The sequence below is a fragment of the Pseudophryne corroboree genome, chromosome 4 (assembly GCF_028390025.1).
Source record: "Pseudophryne corroboree isolate aPseCor3 chromosome 4, aPseCor3.hap2, whole genome shotgun sequence".
NCBI classification, from domain to species: domain Eukaryota; kingdom Metazoa; phylum Chordata; class Amphibia; order Anura; family Myobatrachidae; genus Pseudophryne; species Pseudophryne corroboree.
This window is the reverse complement of record NC_086447.1, coordinates 355,965,279-355,983,079: the sequence shown is the minus strand read 5'-3', so window position 1 is coordinate 355,983,079 and position 17,801 is coordinate 355,965,279. Positions and strand designations below refer to the sequence as shown.

The 17,801-nt window shown below is 41.0% G+C and overlaps 1 long non-coding RNA gene across 1 annotated transcript in view; it reads right to left on the bottom strand.

Moving 5' to 3' along the window:
* Positions 1-1,789: 1,789 nt before the first annotated feature.
* Positions 1,790-17,801, bottom strand: part of LOC134911427 (uncharacterized) — an 86,981-nt gene continuing 70,969 nt past the window's right edge. Inside the window, exon 3 of the long non-coding RNA XR_010176561.1 lies at positions 1,790-2,560. This is a non-coding gene — a long non-coding RNA (uncharacterized LOC134911427). The remainder of the gene's footprint in view (positions 2,561-17,801) is intronic.

Sequence of the window (17,801 nt, the reverse complement as noted above, 5' to 3'; positions counted from 1 at the left end):
CTCATTAATATATGTGGAAGAAAGGTTTATGAGTGGCTCTCCCCGAACTCCGAAGGTTTATGTTATTTAGAATGATTAAACAGACCTAGCATACGTTCCAGAAATGGAAACAATGTTCAGAAAATGATAGGAATATGTTGATCATGAAAATTTTATATGTCACTGTCACGATTTGTTTGTGTCTTCTTCATCTACCCAGCAGAACCTCAGTCGAATCCAAACATCAGTGTACAAAGACGTAGGTACATGTATGTGTGAAATGTTCGTCGCAAATCAGACATTATAGGCCAAAGCACTGTCCCAGCATACTCTATAGGTTGAATGTTGTCCCACACCCAACCAGTGGTCCCGTGACCGCCGAGTGCATATAGAGGATGTCTCGTCCTCCTCCCTGTCTTCCCCAAATATAGTCAAGTGTCTGATTTGCAAAATGCATACATACTTGTGTCTAGGTCACCGATTATTGTATGAAATATTTTTTCTTATGTTAAGAATTGATGGCAGTTATTGTTCACTGCCAAAGGGTGGACTGTCGAAGTCAAAAATATTACATAAAAAGAACATACAAACTACACACATATAAGTCGCTATACTTGCAAATACGCGCAGCGAGCACAGCAATATATGGTAACACACGCATTTACACGGACATGCCACAGAGATGGATTTGACACTTATTTCATGCAGTACATAATTATGATAGTGTCAAGCGCCAGACATCATGGTGATTTGGAATTATGTAATGAAGTGGTGTCATGTATGTGTATTATATGAACAAAACAAGATAGACCAGTCATATTTATTATTTAAGCAACCAGATTAATGTGTAGATTTATTTGATACTTGTTATAAAGTTGTAGGACATTGCAACAAATAATTATGATTAAATGTATGTAAGCTAAAATCACTTTTATTAGAACAATAGATATTCCAAACAGGTAGTGGACAGGTAGCTCAGGCCATCCCCTTTGGACGTCCCCAAGGCTGAACCTGTTCAGCATATACAGAGACTAGTGACTCATCATGAATGAGTGAGTCCCCTCCCCCAGAAACTAAATAACGCATTGCTGACCACACAGAAGTTCAATTCACAATACCAAGAAATTCGAGATCTGTGTTTATACCAACAGCGCTATAATGAATTGAAAACCAGTTATAATAAAGATATCACCATTACGTCCCTTATTGGCGATTCCTGTGATAGAATCTTCAGAAGGTATTGACTGGTGCGATTTCTCCAGGGTATAGTAATATGTAAGGAAACATGAAAACAAAAAGGAACCAATGTGTAGTAAATTCCTCATAAACGTCAAATAAATCTAGATTGTTCTTTTTCTAGAAAGATAGTGGTGGTTTTTAGGCGTACCCCACTCACACTTTAATCAAAAATTTCTAAACCCATCAAGGTTTCTTTTTCCAATGCCAAGGCCTGATTCACTTGAACTGCACCTGGCAAATAAGTATGTTCTATAATATAATGATGGAGCGTACCCCAAAACTCACACTCGCGAGAGGGGCTATAAGCACATCAAGGTATCTTTGGAAACTTGAAATGTATAGATGGAGCGTACCCCAAGACTCACACTCGTGAAGTGGGTAAGAAGCACATCAAGGTATCTTTAAAATAACAGTGAAATCTGTAGATCAACTTGTGCGTACCAAAACTCACAGTTCTTAATGTAGTTGTACTCCCATCAAGGTATCTTTTTAGGTTCCACTCCTTATGTAGTGTCCTTGGTGGTAACAGTCTAGCCTCCCCAGCAAAGAACTCACTCTCCTCAGATGGAGGTAGGGGGGTACAAAAAATGTTTTAATAAGACTCACAGATGTAGACAGACTGTATTGAGTCCATAAAAACCACAATATACAGAATGAAACAATTCCTAGGCAGAGCCGGCAAGGAAAAAATTAGGGAGTCCCGAGAAAGCGGGATGACCCTTAGGTTAAATAACAAGAAAAAATCTAAAATGAAAAAATAAAAAGAACTGATAAAAATCCGGAAAATAGATTGTCACTACTCACACTCCTGCTTGTCAACGCGTTTCAGCCCTGGCCTGGGCCTTTATCGAGACATAATGGAGTGTGGTCGTGACCTGATATTTAAAGGACGGTTGTCCAATCAGAAATTAGCAGGAAGTGATGTCATAAATTAAATTACATAATTTAATATTAATCCTCCTTGCCGCTTCCGCAGAGGATTACAAAACATATACAATTTTTTTACAATTATTCTCCTTGTGTTTCTGTTAGCATAATATAAGTCAAGGATTTAAATATAGCTTTACAAACAGATTTTTCGCCGGACCGGAAGTCCGGCATCGCTGAGCATCATGGGTAATGTAGTCCGTTAGTCCTATAACTTGAATGGACTCTCTGCTCTTCATGTCCGCTCCCAAGGTTTCTGGGGAATGTAGTCCGTTTGCATTGTTTCTTCCTTGTTTAACCGGAAGTTGTCATTCCCGGAGATGTCGTGTTTCCGGTAACGATGCTCATGGGAAACGTAGTTTTTTAAGAATAAGAGTCCCGGATTTCACCATTTGGTTTATATTAATAATAGCGCCTATAAGGAAATATAAATTGTACTGATAAGCTAATGCAAAACATACCAAATATATAAATATAGAGGGACACAATGTATAAAAAATATAAAGTGCAAAGAAAAAAGAAAAAAAAGAAAAAGAGGACATTTTACGCGATTCTTTTTTATATATTGATTACACCGAGTTAATGGAACATAATTGGACTAATCACATGAACCATTTAAGCTCAAAGTCGTTATTTAAGCCTGCAGGATGTAATGTATTATAATTAAAAATACAGCTCATTTCCATTTTTGCCAAACTTGTTGCTGTATTATTGTTACGTTGAGAGCTTTTTATGTGCCTTAAACCACAAAACGCACTAATATCTGATGTGCGACATTCGTGTTTTAATTTGAAATGAGCCGATAGCGAGTGAGAGTCCATTCCTTTTTTAATATTTCTAATATGCTCACCCAACCTGATTTTAAATGGTCTTGATGTACGTCCTATATAAGTGAGATTACATTTGCAAGTAATGGCATATATTATGTTCTTTGTATCACAGGTAATGAAATCCCTGATTTCAATAACTTTGCCATTAATAGTTGTTTTGTCTATTTTATTGCACCCACTGCTTTTTATATTCCTGCACCCCATACAATTACCACATCTAAAAAAACCCTTTGAGGTGATCCCAGATGTGGATGTTTTGGTGTGAAAGGTACTCGATACCAATTTAGATTTTAAGTTGGGGGCCCTACGGTAAATATGTACAGGTTTAGTTGGAACGAGAGGGCCGATAATGGGATCGTTCTTTACAAGATTCCAATGTTTGTGGAGAATCTTTTCAATGGACTTATGTTGAACGGTATAGTCAGTTATAAACGCCCATTCAAATTTCTTATCATTCTGTCTTTTTGAATTTCTTTGGCTTAACAGATCTTTCCGTTCTACTATGTTAACATCTTCCATGGCCCTAGCCACATTTGTACTCTTGTATCCACAATTTTCAAATTTCCTAGATAGGACAGCAGCTTGTTCCTCAAAAATTACATTGTCACTGCAGTTCCTTTTTAACCTCTTTAGTTGACCAACAGGGATGGAATTAAGCCAACTCTGGTGGTGACAGCTATCCATTGGTATATATGCCCCAGAGTCTGTAGGCTTAGTAAACGTCTTAGTATTTATTTTCCCATCATTTATGTAGACTGTTATGTCTAAAAAGTTCACTGATTTTTGGTCAAAGCTAAAAGATAGTTTGATATTTCTGTCATTGGAATTTAAATCTGAACAAAAAGCATTTAAGGAATCTGTGTCGCCCCGCCAGACGAAAAAAATATCGTCTATGTAGCGGAGATAGGCAACCAGGTTCGTCCCGAGCACGCCACCGGACCAGATGACATCGGTCTCCCAGTGTCCCATAAAGAGATTGGCGTAGCTCGGGGCGAACCTGGTGCCCATCGCCGTTCCAGTTTTTTGAAGATAGAACTGGTCCTTAAATAGGAAAAAATTATTTTCTAAGATTAGAGATATACCCTCCACAGTAAATTCCCTTATATCCTCTGAAAGATTCGATTGTTCCAGAAAACCTTTAACTGCCTCTACACCCTGTCTATGGTCGATAATGGTGTAGAGGGAGGTCACATCTGCAGTTACCAGATGATTTCCCTCTTCCCATTTGATGGTTTCTAGGGCCAACAGGAAATCCTTAGTGTCTTTCAGATGTGATTTATTTAGTAAGACTAAGGGTTGGAGAATATGATCTATAACTTGCGACAAGTTTGCTGTGATGGAATCCACTCCTGATATAATTGGTCGCCCTGGAGGGTCTATGAGGCTTTTGTGTACTTTCGGGAGGATATACATTACCGGCACAATTGGATTTTCAATCATAATAAATTTCGCCTCCTGTTTACTTAGTGTCCCCTTTTTTTCGTACTTTTCTACCAAATTTCTCAATTTGGAATAAATTGTGTCACTGGGATTATTTCTTAATTTCTTGTATACGGTGGTGTCATTTAACTGCCTCAGAACCTCACCTTCATATTTCTCAGTGTCCATTAGGACAATCCCCCCCCCTTTATCTGCCGGTTTAATGATAAAGGTGTCATCCTTCTTAAGATCCTTCAGAGCTTGTCTCTCTTTTGCTGTTAAGTTAAACGATTTTCTTGATTGGTTTTGTAATTTATTTATATCGTCCATGACTAATTTTGCAAAGGATTCTAAGAAGGGTCCCTGTACATGTCTGGGGAAAAAAATTGACTTTGGTTTATAAGGAGTAAGGGTGACCAAATCTGGGTCATTTTGAGGGGTTTGATTAGCAAAGAATTTTTTTACTGTCAATTTTCTGACATATTTTTGAATATCTATATACAGGTCAAACGTGTTCACAAAGTTACTGGGTGCATATTTCAAGCCCTTTTGTAGAACAGAAATTTCATTCTTAGAGAGAATATGTGTACTTAAGTTAAATATTTTTACTTTTTTTGAGTCATTATCGATGGTATCTGTTTGACTAGTGGATATTACTGTAGATACTGTGCTGTCAGTTTCGATACTGGGCATATTTGTTTTACCCTGTTTCTTTTTCCTTTTTTTACCTTTTTTGGATTTTCGTTTTCTCTGCTTGTATCTACCTCCTCTTTTTCCCCTCCTTGGTTTAGATGTAATTATCTGTATCTGGGTAGCCGCTTCCCCTCGTCTAAAAAACGAGGTGAATCATTCACGCTTTCCAGGGGAGAGTAGCGGCCAGAAGTAACAACTCCCTCTCTATCCGATAAGTGTCTAGAGGGGTGGTTCTTTTTAGATGTTGGGGACCTATATTGGGGTATTAATTCCCTCGTATCAGATTCCCACTTTGTGGGTTCTCTTTGAAACCTTAAATTCCCTTTGTCTTTAAATGTTCTGTTTCTCCATTCAGGGGTCCGATCTCTCCGGTAGGCATATCTGGTATCTCGTCCATTCTCGGGTCTAAATCTTGGCCTTTGATGGGCGGTACCAGATAGTCCCCGATCGGAATGGTAATTTGCTCTTTCTCTATTGTTCCTATAACGGTAAGGGGAATTTTTTTGCAGATCCTTATTGTGTGTATAGGGATTTCTTCTATACCCACGAGGTCTATTCCCATAATCAACCTTTGGTAGCGGTTCCTTTTCTAATGTATTGTCCTTTTCTAGCTTATCCCTATTGAACTTTTTTAGCTTTCTTTCCATTAATTGTCTTTGGGTTCTCTTTAGCTTAAGCTCAATTTCTTTATCCAGGGATTTATATTCTTCAGAGTTTATATATGGGGATGCTAAGGACTTAAAGACTGCAATCTCATCATCAAGTTTATTTAATTCTCTCTTTCTTTCTGAGATAATGAGTTTTATTAATGAGAAGGAGCATGCATCAATGGTGTCCTCCCACTCTTTTTTAAAATCCTCTCTGGCAGTCTCAAATGTGGAGGTTTTAAGGATCTTTAGACCACGAGGGATAATTTCGTGTGCTAAGTACCGTTCCAGAGTGGCAACCTCCCACCATAATTTACACTCTTTAATCAAAATGATTTCTAATTTATTCATTATTCCATATATATCATCATCTAATAATTCCGTTTCAATCATATTTTCCCCAAAGGTTTTTTCAAACATTGTATGTCTTTGTTCTCTACATGAAAACATGATGACGTTCAATTGCCTTTTGGTACCAGAGGATGAAGGAGTTGCTGGCTGACCAGTTCCTGCATTTATTTTCAGAGAGAGAGAGAGAGTGATATGGAAAGACGAATTTATATAACTTAAGGATAATGGAATTGTATGCTGGCCTGTAACTGTATGTAACTGTGACTGTAACTGTATGTTTTAACTGCTTACTGTGTGAGTTGTACCCATGTAACTATAGGTATACTGTACTTTGTAATATATTGAATCCATATATGGTAACACACGCATTTTAATAACAAATTTATACATCAACGAGCTTTGGAACTCAGATAATGTGTGGGTGTATTGTTTTCTCTTATGGGATGCAGTGTTTTGCGATGTACAGCGCACTTTTATCGTATATGGTAATAAGATGCGCCTGGCGTCTGCAATATATATTAGAGTGGGCATTTTAAATATTTGTGAGAAAGCAATTTGCCATTCACAGTACAGTATCTCTCTGCTGCACATGTTGTTCCCGTTGGCACTGGTGGAAACTAGGAAAGATGCGTGTTTTGCTATGCAACAGGGACTTGTTCATAATACAGCCTGCAGCTTTTTCAGGATTAAGTTCTTTTTTTTTATCACTGCTACTTAAGAATACTGTAAATCAGGACATATTGGAGATATCTCCTGCATTTAGTATAAAATTAATCAAAAGTACTGCCCCAAGTTCTGTATGAGGACAGTTGAATGAGTCAATTTAATAACCTGAAAAAAGCCTGTCTCAAATGTAATAGCTTCTACCTATGATTAAGGCCCATCTGAGGGGGGGGGGTCGTCTTACAGTATCTTCTCATCCCTCCTCGGTTGACTGCATGCTCCTCCCCTTCCTGTTTGGCTATATATGTGTGTGTTTTTTTTGCACAAGAGTGGCCTGATGGCCATACATGTGCTGTGACTAGGCTGGATAGAATGCAGAAGAAAAGTGATAATGGCTCTCAGGTTATGTAGACTCTTCACCGGAGCAGTCACTTTTCTGAAAACTGTCCAGACATAATTTTGATACCTATACATTTGTCCAAGTTATCTTTCTCTCTCAAGACATGATACTTAACCACTTGCCTGGCATGGCCCACACCAGCAAGTTCTTTATCTGACCTAGTTGCACAGGATGCGACCTGTCAGATAAACAGTGTTTGCAACTTCAGGGAAGAGAAAATTCCATCTGCCGCTGCTCTGCCTTCCCGCATCCTCCCCCGATGTTTGCTGTGCTGCCAATCATTACTGATGGGTCAGCACGATAAGAATCCCACCCAGTGGCTGCAGACAGTAGCAGCCCCTGGGTAAGTTTAAATCAACCCCCTCAAGTCCCCATGTGTACCTGGGAGCTGTCCCCACTGTTAAAATGAAAGTGCAATATTCCCAATGTTCCAATGGTGTTGATCGATGTTCTGATGTTTGAAAAATTATATTTTTTACACGTGTGATTTTTTTATTTTTTATTATTATAACAAAAATCATTTTGGATAAGGTTAAATTCATGTTCTTCACCTAATTCACTATAAAAAAAAACTATTTCTGGGTGGTTTCTGGGGGGAAAAAATTGTCAGTTAAGTGCTGTTTCTGTGAATATTGATAAATAGGCCCACTAATATCCATATTGTATTCTTACACATATACACATTTGAGACATACATCCTACATGATAATACTAATAATAAGGCAAAGATCTCCATTACATACATCTGCAACAATATGGTAAGTCACCAGCCACAGCAAGTCGTCTCTGCTCTGATGGTCCTACACTACTTGATAATAGAATCTACTTTGGGTCATACATTTATGTATTTTTAAATTGAGTGCCAACTCACATAGAGGCAACCCAAGTTCCTCCAATATGGCACTACAAGGATCAACACAGATTCCAGTTACTGATCCCATACATGCCTTGTAGTACAGTGATACACAGAATGGTAGTTGTTTAAATTAATGTGTTGGTCCACAACAGGTGAATGTAAGGTAGGAGTTATTCTAGACTAGGAAAAACAAATTCCCCTTCCTTACAAATCTACCTACATGACTAGGAACCCCTAACATTTTGTGTATAGGTAGGCAGAGGCAATGGGCTTTTTTTGTTGTTGCCTTTATTAAATAGGAAATGTGGATTGTGAGGGGAACAGGGGAAAAGTGAATGGTTGTAGTAGACAATAAAGATAAAACTATGATTTAGGGCAGTGGTTCCCAAACTGTCTTGAATCACGGTGCCATGGAATATCACCATTTTTCACAACACCCCTGGGTTATTCAGAAATTCAGCAAAGATTATTACATTAAGTAAATTGTGCTTATCTGTCCTCCTCAGGGTCAGTTATGTGGTGGTGGTGGTGGTGGTGGTGGTGGTGGTTGTGGTCAGTGATGCACTTCTGTTTGTCCACATGTTTTATGATTGGTAGTGTCCAGCAATGGCCTTGCCTATCACATTAAACATAAATAATTTTATTTAGTACTGGACCAAAAACCAGTGGACCCCCTGCAAGTGCTCTGTGGCACTATAGGATACCAAAGCATTATTTATCAAGGCACATTTTTTCTAAAATCACTACTTTTTGGGACAGATTTTGCCTTTTGGAAATCATTTCTCAATGATGCACAATGACATACTACCCAGTATGCATACTGTAAAAAACAATCGAAAGAGTATGCAATGTAGTATTGTATCTTCAGATGGCATTAGTGCCTAGGGCCGAGCTCTGGAATTCTTCAAATTCCTGAGCTTTGTAAATCCAGCAGCATAGCAGCCCCCTTAGAAACCGATGGGAGCTGCTTTTGTGTTTGGAGATATCTTCTGCGGCGGAAAGCCTCCAATTTCCCACAAATACTGTATACTTTAATAAATATGCCCCTAATTATGAAAGGAGATATAACACCAACTGAAATAATTCTAAGATGCCTGTTTTTTGCCTAGAAGAGTTAAAAAATTATTATGCACTGTAAGCAATCTTATGTCCTATATAATAGCCCAGATCTGTGACTCTGTGCCTGTGTGTATAATGCTGGGCGTGGCTAGGAGCTTTCATTGGGTTAGCATCATGCCTATCACACCCAGCGAGAAAAGCCCTCCCACACACATTACATCCAATGGGATGTTCTGCCCTTTGGCTGTTGTGTTCCCAGAGCAGGATTAACAATGGGGCTGATGGAGCTGCAGCTCCAGGTCCATACCCTCCAACTGTACCTTTTCGGTCAGTACAGTACCTTTTTTTATGGTCTGTACCGGCCAAAAAGAGCTTTGTAACGATTTTTTATTCATTAAATCTCCATAGAAAGTATAGGAAAGGGTGTGTGGCTGCGCCCCGTTTACCCGTGGCTACTCCCCTTTTCCAAATTTGACCCGCTTTCCGGGGGTACAGTGTTGGAGGGTATGCAGGTCCACACCCCAATATAGGCCCACTGCATCTGCAGCAACATACCCTCCAACAATTTACACATAAAAATCGCTACAAATTCCAAAAAGGGGTGTGGCCACAGGTAAAGTGGCGTGGCACGCCCCCTTTCCTATACTTTCAATGGAAGTTTGGAGAGACAAAAATTGGTACAGACCATTAAAAAAAAGGTCTTGTACCTGCCAAAAATGTCCAGCTGGAGGGTATGCCACTGCATCTGCAGCAAGTCTCTGAGCTGTAGATAGGGGAAAAAAACAATCCTTTTACTGCTGCGTCCTATATCCTGCTGCCAGTCAGCCTGCCCCCTCCGGCATCAACAATCCCCACTCCCTAGCCGCGGTGCAGGTGGAACAAAAACTGCTGCACCCACCGGCATAGATGTGTATGAAAGCTGCGCAGCGGAAAGCTTTCATAGCCCTCCCTGCGCCAAATACTCTGTGAACCCCGGAGCCTCCTCTGCGCATGATGTCACATAAGTGCCTCCCCCGCTACAGCTGCGCCCAGTTCCCCAGAGGCCCTGACTCTGCAACACAGCACCTCGGCTGCCGGCCTGGCAGCCCCGAGATGGCTAATGTAACAGAGAGAGTGGGATATTGCGGAGGGTAATGTCTGGACGCTGAATCAATGTAAAAGGTGACAGTGCTGTGCAGTGCAGTGGGTGCACAGCACTCTCACCTTTTACATTGATTCAGCGAGTCAGTCAGTTCTGCCAAACAGTCACTTTTATTAGCGCCAGTGTCCCAATGCGTCGCATTACAGGGAAGTCAACGCACTAAATAAACTACAGCTCCCAGCAGCCCTTAGCACCGAAGCATTCCAGCACTAAGGCCTGCTGGGAGCTGTCATTTATTCAGTGCATCTTCTTCCCTGTAATGTGGCGCGTTGGGACACCAGCGCTAACAATAGTGACTGGCTGCTTGGCTGCTGTGCGAGTCTGTGGGAGAGCCACTGCCAAAGGGAGGACAGCAGCTTAGCTGCCTCCAGGATGAGAAGCATGAAAAGCATTACCCGCCCCCCCCCCCCTCCCTCTCCCCTCCCCTCCCACTCACAGTACCTCTAGATCCTATCCGCTGCACCCCCACACCCACACCCTCCACCCCCGCAGTGGCTCTGGTCCCCCCCCCCTCCCCCCTTCCCGGAGCAGCACATGTGTTTAACGTGTCTGTTGTTTTAATTGTTTAAACCACTGTTAATATGTGTTTCATATTGCATGCTATGTCAGTAACCAAGTGTGTATATCGGTGACATTGTAAAGTGGAGCCCTGACCGCAGCCATCTATATGCATACCTTCCAACATGACCCTCTCCAGGAGGGACACAATGCTCTGCTTCTGGACTTTTCTCTTAATGTATGATTGCTGGCACCTGTATTGAACAGGTTAGTGGATAACAAAGGTGTTTCACCACAGGTGATGGAAATCATAAATTAAGAGGGAAGTCCAGGAGAAGGGCATTCTGTCCCTCCTGGAGAGGGTCATGTTCGGAGGTATTTATATGCTATGCTGGAGACGGCTTAATATACAGTAGGAGCTGCTGCCAACTGCGTGTACACAGATCCCGGAATGGGAGTGGATATTAGCATTCAGCCTGAGACTCGCGGCAACAGGGGGCCAGAGTGAAAGCACAGTGATCTAACACAGTGGTTCTCAAACTCGGTCCTCATTACCCCACACAGTGCATGTTTTCAGGTAGCCCAGCAGGTGCACAGGTGTATTAATTACTCACAGACACATTTTAAAAGGTCCACAGGTGGAGCTAATTGTTTCACTTGCGATTCTGTGAGGAGACCTGTGGGGTCCTGAGGACCGAGTTTGAGAACCTGTGATCTAACACATATGAGACATTACATTAACTCATGCAGCTTTCGCTTGTCAGTAATCTTCTACCTGTGAAATACATATACAAACGATATAATCTATGTGTGTCCTCTATACCACTGACCAACTAGATTAACTCATAATGCTACATAGATTAGCGATTCATGTATGAGAGATTAGTAAACATAACATCAGGGGAGAAATCAATGTACCGTGCATAAGTAACACCCAATTGTGACTGGAGACGGCTTTTCAATAAAGACAACTGCTATACTATACTAGCATTCACGGTTCTGAGCGCCGCGGCCAGCAGTAACAACGCTGAGCTGCGCAGCCCTCAGACAATAGAACATACATACACTGAGAAATTTGATTCCCTACTGGAGATGGCATTTCAATAAAGATAATTGCTGTAATCACACCAACATTCACGGGTCTGAGCGCAGCGGCCAGTGGGAATAACGCTGAGCTGTGCAGCCTTCAGGTAATAGAACATACACATACTGAGAAATCCGATTCTCCACTAACAGTGTGAATAGTATATGAACAGAACTAAGGGGTACATTTACTAAGCAGTGATAAGAGTGGAGAAGTGAGCCAGTGGAGAAATTTCCCCATCAACCAATCAGCAGCTCTGTATAATTTTATAGTATGCAAATTATAGATGTTACTTCAGTGCTGATTGGTTGCCATGGGCAACTTCTCTACTGGCTCACTTCCCCGCTCTTATCACTGCTTAGTAAATGTACCCCATAGAGATCAGAAACTTCACACTTGAGAGTGACAGCATGGATCTATTGCGACTACATGGATCATATGTCCATGAGATTCAGCAATTCCCTACTAATATTCACCCATACAACACTCCCTAAGTGGTATTCATGACAGCAGCAGACTAAGTGATTCCAAAAATATAGAAGAATCAGAGTGTCTATAGAATGTGATAAAAAGACACTCTAATTGATGAGTTGGTACTATAAGGTCTGCATTATAGGATATATGTTATCCAAGTGAAGGTATTTATAGACACTGAACTTATGTCTGCATACGAGACATACATACACTGCCTAAAACCTCGATCCACTTCATTTGCAGCTTACATAATAGAAGGTGTACAAAAATGCAGTGATGCGCACACTGCCAACACCGATTAAATTACAAATAAGCCATTAAAGATATGAAGTAGGATCATGAATCATACTTAAAAGATTACAGTTACAACGGACACATTTCTATACCCCAACAGATACAAATGTTTCTTTCTTGGTGTCTGGAGGAGGTATTAGCAACAAAGTATTTCTTATATAAAGTGAAACATTTATTGAACATTTGAGTTGTACAAGGAATAGAGACAACAGTGGTTAACATTTTAATTCACTTATATTTTGTTTCACAAACTCACAAGCACAATATTTCGCAGAAGTTTTATGTAAAAATTAAACATTATATTTTATCATCAGTGGTCAAATATCAAATGATATTTGACTTTGAGTAATTAATAAGTAACAGTGTCCGAGAGTGCCCCTGATATGGAATACTTTTCTTTCTTTGGTTATGGATGTATCTTACTTTATTCCAGGAGCACCTCCCAAATCAGAATATAACACAATATTAATGGGAAAAGGGGAAAAGACATATGTACAATACAATTATATCATAATAACTATACAGGTGTCTGTGCGAACCTTCCATCTTTGCAAACCCTCCCCCTCCACGCCCGCAGCACCCCCGCACCAGCCCTTCCCTCACACATGGCACCATCGCAGCAGCCCCTCCCCCACCCGTGGCACCCCTGCAACTGCCCCTCCCGCACCGAAGGCACCCCCGGACCCCATCTGATTCTCCCCCACATCCGCCACTCCCCCAACCACAGCACCTATAGGTGATTCATCAGGCCTTGCAGGCATTGTTCTCACCATTGCAAGGGGCTTTGACCCCTTAACCATCGCACGCCCTTTGTCCGTGCAATATTTAACCACTCACATAATCATGATTGGAGGTAATACTCCATATAATAAAAATATTGCACTCCACAAGGGATTGCAAGGGTTAAGGGGGCATAGTCCCTTGCGATAGTGTGATAAGCACCCGTAGGGTGCGATGAATCACCTAGTATATTATATGTAAAGCATGCTATATGTGCATTATTGGACCCATGTTCAGCAACCTCTGAATACTTGCTCTTCCCCTAAATATCTCACATACACTCTCACAAGCCGAACACTGACAGTTTATATATGACAGTTAAACAATAAGAATATAGAGTTTTCAAGAGTAGCCTTAGGGAGAGATGTACTAAACCTTGGAGAGTGATAAAGTGGACAGAGATGAAGTCCACTCAGCTCATAACTGTCATGCTACAGGCTGTGTTTACAAAATGACAGGAACTGGTTGCAGGTCCAGCAACAGGGGGGTACAAAGGGGACAACTGTACCGGGCCCCAAAGATCAGAAGGGCCCCAAGTATATGCTGATATGTATTCGGCTGGAATGTGAGCCGTCTTGTCCAAATAGGGCAGCGAGCTGTAGGCGCGGCCTCAGAGTGACATGAGCCTCTCACACACAGTGACTGTGCAGAGTGAGTGTGCGTCCGCTCTTCTGGGTTCTGCTCTGTTGCGGGCAGTTATGGGACATGGCAGTAACTCCACTGGCTGGAATTCCTGTACCCTGCACTTGCCTCTTCTGGTAGGGTCTGCTGTGTGGTGTTCGGGTCTGGGGAGTGCAGTGCAGGTGAGTCTCTCCCTGGGGTAAGAGAGGCTTTGTGAGGGGATACAGGGCTTTGGGATGGGCTGGTGGAGCTGGGAATGGAGCATGGAGTCGTTGGGGAGAGACAGACTTTGGGGTTTGTGGGAGGAAGGAGAGAGGGAGACACAGACTATGGTGTGTGGGGGGGGGAAGGAGAGATACAGTATAAATGTGTATAAATATATACTGTATGTATATATATATATATATATATATATTAATATATATATATATATATACTGTATGTATTAATATATAGATATATATATATTAACAGTTTCTTATATCGTGCAAATTCTGTTGCACTTTAATATATCTATCTATCTATCTATCTATCTATCTATCTATCTATATATATATATATATATCATCTGAGGGGGCCCCAGAGATATCACTGTACGGGGCCCCAAGATTTCCGTTGATGCCCCTGGCTGGTTGGTTGGTACTTTATCTCTCTCCACTTTATCTATCACTTTATCTTCACTTCATCTTTATCTCTCTCCACTTTATCGCTCTCCAATGCTTAGTAACTTCCATTTATTTTGTTTGAAGAATGTATTGATCTTCCAATCTATTTTGCTCTTTTAACTAAAGAACATTTTTAAGTGATAGTCTGTTATGAACTCAACAACATAGCTGTCTTATAAACATGAAAATATAATTATATAATTTTTATGGGCAGAAAAGGACAAGTTTGTGATGCATTCAAAGCAGTTACGGATCCTTGGGTTTATACTCTGTTGAACATTGACTTTTTATTTAATATACATTAAAACAATTGAAAAATAAAATGCAGGAACATTTTGATATAAGTGGTTTGTACTGTACATTGGACAAAGGTGTCTGTGTAGGTAATTATTATCATGTAATATAAAACAGATAACCATCATTTATTTTATGGTGTAGTGAAGTATTATAGACAACTGATAGCAAGTGACGTATTAAATGTCTATAAAAATGTATACAATATATTGTAAATAGATTTGTCTACAGTTATTTCCTGGTGCACCATACCATATAGTAACAAGGTGATTGAACAAAGTGCAAAAAGTATGTTGTTTATTTGAAATCCTCCCTCAGAAACCAGTTACTAAGTACAGGCCACGTTATATAGCATGACCAGATAATATCTTGCTTATTTTTCATACCCTTAATTTATAAAGTCCAAACATATTACATAGAGCTGTTCATTAAGTGATCCTAATTCAAATAGGATGTAGTCAATATCCCAGCGGGGATCCCATACCCAACCCATTCAAATACCATAAAACATCATGAAACAGAATGAAAAGGTAGTCCTATACTGTACATATAAGCTTACACACCAAAGTGTGGCCAACTAATGATACATTTGGTAATGGAATAACAACTGTACCTGATGGTGAAGAGAATGCATGACTATGGTAAACTACATAGGCGCGTTATTAACAGCTAAACTCAAACCAACCATTGGCACCTGTTATTTCTGTGCATCTACCGTTATTGTGGAAGGTGGAGACATGAAAAACATTGAAAAATGAACTAGTCAGTAAACAATGTTAAGGAAGGTCGCTGCTGGCAGCCATGTCTGTCATTCATCACTTATATTAAATATTTTCTTCTAGTTACAGAAAAAGCTTTAGCTTTTGTGCTACATGGTTACTCTAATGGATCTGTGCCAGTTTAGAGGAAGCTGTGTGTCCAACTTGGTTTGGCATCATGCTCAGTGCAGGACACAGAGCCAGGACACTTGTTCCCCACATTAGAAAAAGTTGTGGTGGCCACTGTTAGCCACGCCTAACTACATTTCCAAATTTCCTTGAAGGGATATAGAGGTGGCCACTGCAGGAGATGGGGGAATTTGTGTCATTATAGCCAAGTCCCCTATGATGAAATGTCACAAGTCATGGCAATAAGCAAGGGTGTAGCCAGTTGCGCCGAGAGAGGGAAGGGTACTAATTACCATGGCCTAAGTATGATGGAGGGGACCAGTGGGGGCTCAGGTCCCCAACCCTTTACCTAGCAGCAGCAGCAGCTACAGCTCTTCTCCTCGGCCCAGCACACGCTGCTGTGTGCTGGGCTGCAGTGTGGCCAAGGGGGCGCTTAAAATACAAGTTATTATGATTTTTTTCTAAGGGTGCATGGCTGCACCTCTTGTGATTAGGCCACTCCCCTGAAAAGTACCTGGGCCCAGCAAGGCTCTCTACTGCTTTGGGCGTAGGTGTAGGAAGTGCAGCTGCTATGGGGCTCAGAGCTGAGATGGGGTCCACGTTCCCTGTCAGTTACATGTGTTATAGACATGTTTCTCCATTGGGTGGTACATACTCAGGGGTTCCTTACAAATGTTTGCCTTGGAATCTACAATACAATATATCGAGTAATGCCTCTGGACCTGCTCATTGTAATGTGGTATAAAATGAACTGCAGGGCGTTATACTGTAATGTTACATAATATGAACTGGGGCACTGTAATATGAATATGAACTGGGGCGCAATATAAAGTGGAAGCACTATTATGTGGCATAATATGAAGTGGGGCTACTGTAATGTGGTGCAATATGAAGTGGAGGCACTATAATGTGGCATAATATGAAATGGGGAAGCTCGTTGCCTATGTATCATCCTTGAATCTGGACCTTATTCAGCTTCATTTGCAGTTTTGTTAAAATAGCAAAACTGCATATGATCACATGCTGGGGACTGCCCAGCACAGGGCAAGGCTGCCCAGCATGCTAATTGCCGCCAGTGATGCAATCGCAATTAAATTGCGATAGCATCACAGACCTGACAAAATAGTGGTAACCCCCTTCATATGCAGTCAGGCTGCGTATGCAGGCGTCCCGAAGCCACGTTTTATATTCACGCCGCCACCGAGACAATGGCCAGGACCCGCTCCTGTTTCCATCATCAAGCCCCCGGAATGCCAAATTGCCACCCCTAACCACTGCACGAACGCCTCTGTGTGTGCACTGGCCTGATAGATGGGAAGATGCGTTCGCACCGCATTAGCAATGCTTACTGATTAAAGCCTTCTGATCTGTCCTTTGTTGCACACATTCAATCTGTCTCAAAATCATGTTACATGCATCTAAGAAACATATCCAAAATACGATCATACCTTACACAAGACACTGCAAAAACTCTAATCCATGCTCTCATTATCTCCCGCATTGATTATAGCAATAGTCTTATTACCAGTCTTACCAAAAAGAGACTCTCACTACCATAATCCATTCTGAATGCAGCTGCAAGGCTAATCTTGCTTGCTAAATGTTTATCGTCTGCAGATCCACTCTGTAATCCCTCCATTGGTTACCTGTATTCTACCATATTCAATATAATATACAATATAAAATACTTTTAGTCAAATACAAGGCCATTAACCAAACTACACCAACATGCATCTCTTCTTTTATCTCAAAATATCTACCTATACGACCTCTTCGCTCTTCACAAGATCTACGTCTGTCACCCACACTCATTATTTGCTCCCATTCACGATTGCTAGACTTTGTTCGTGCTGCATCCACTCTGTGGAATTCCCTCCCATGCACAATAAGACTCTCCTCTTGTCTTCAAACTTTCAAGTGTTCCCTGAAACTCACCACTTCAGGCAAGCTTATCAAATTCTGGAACAAGTTGCAAATGGACTTCCTTGACGTGATCCCTT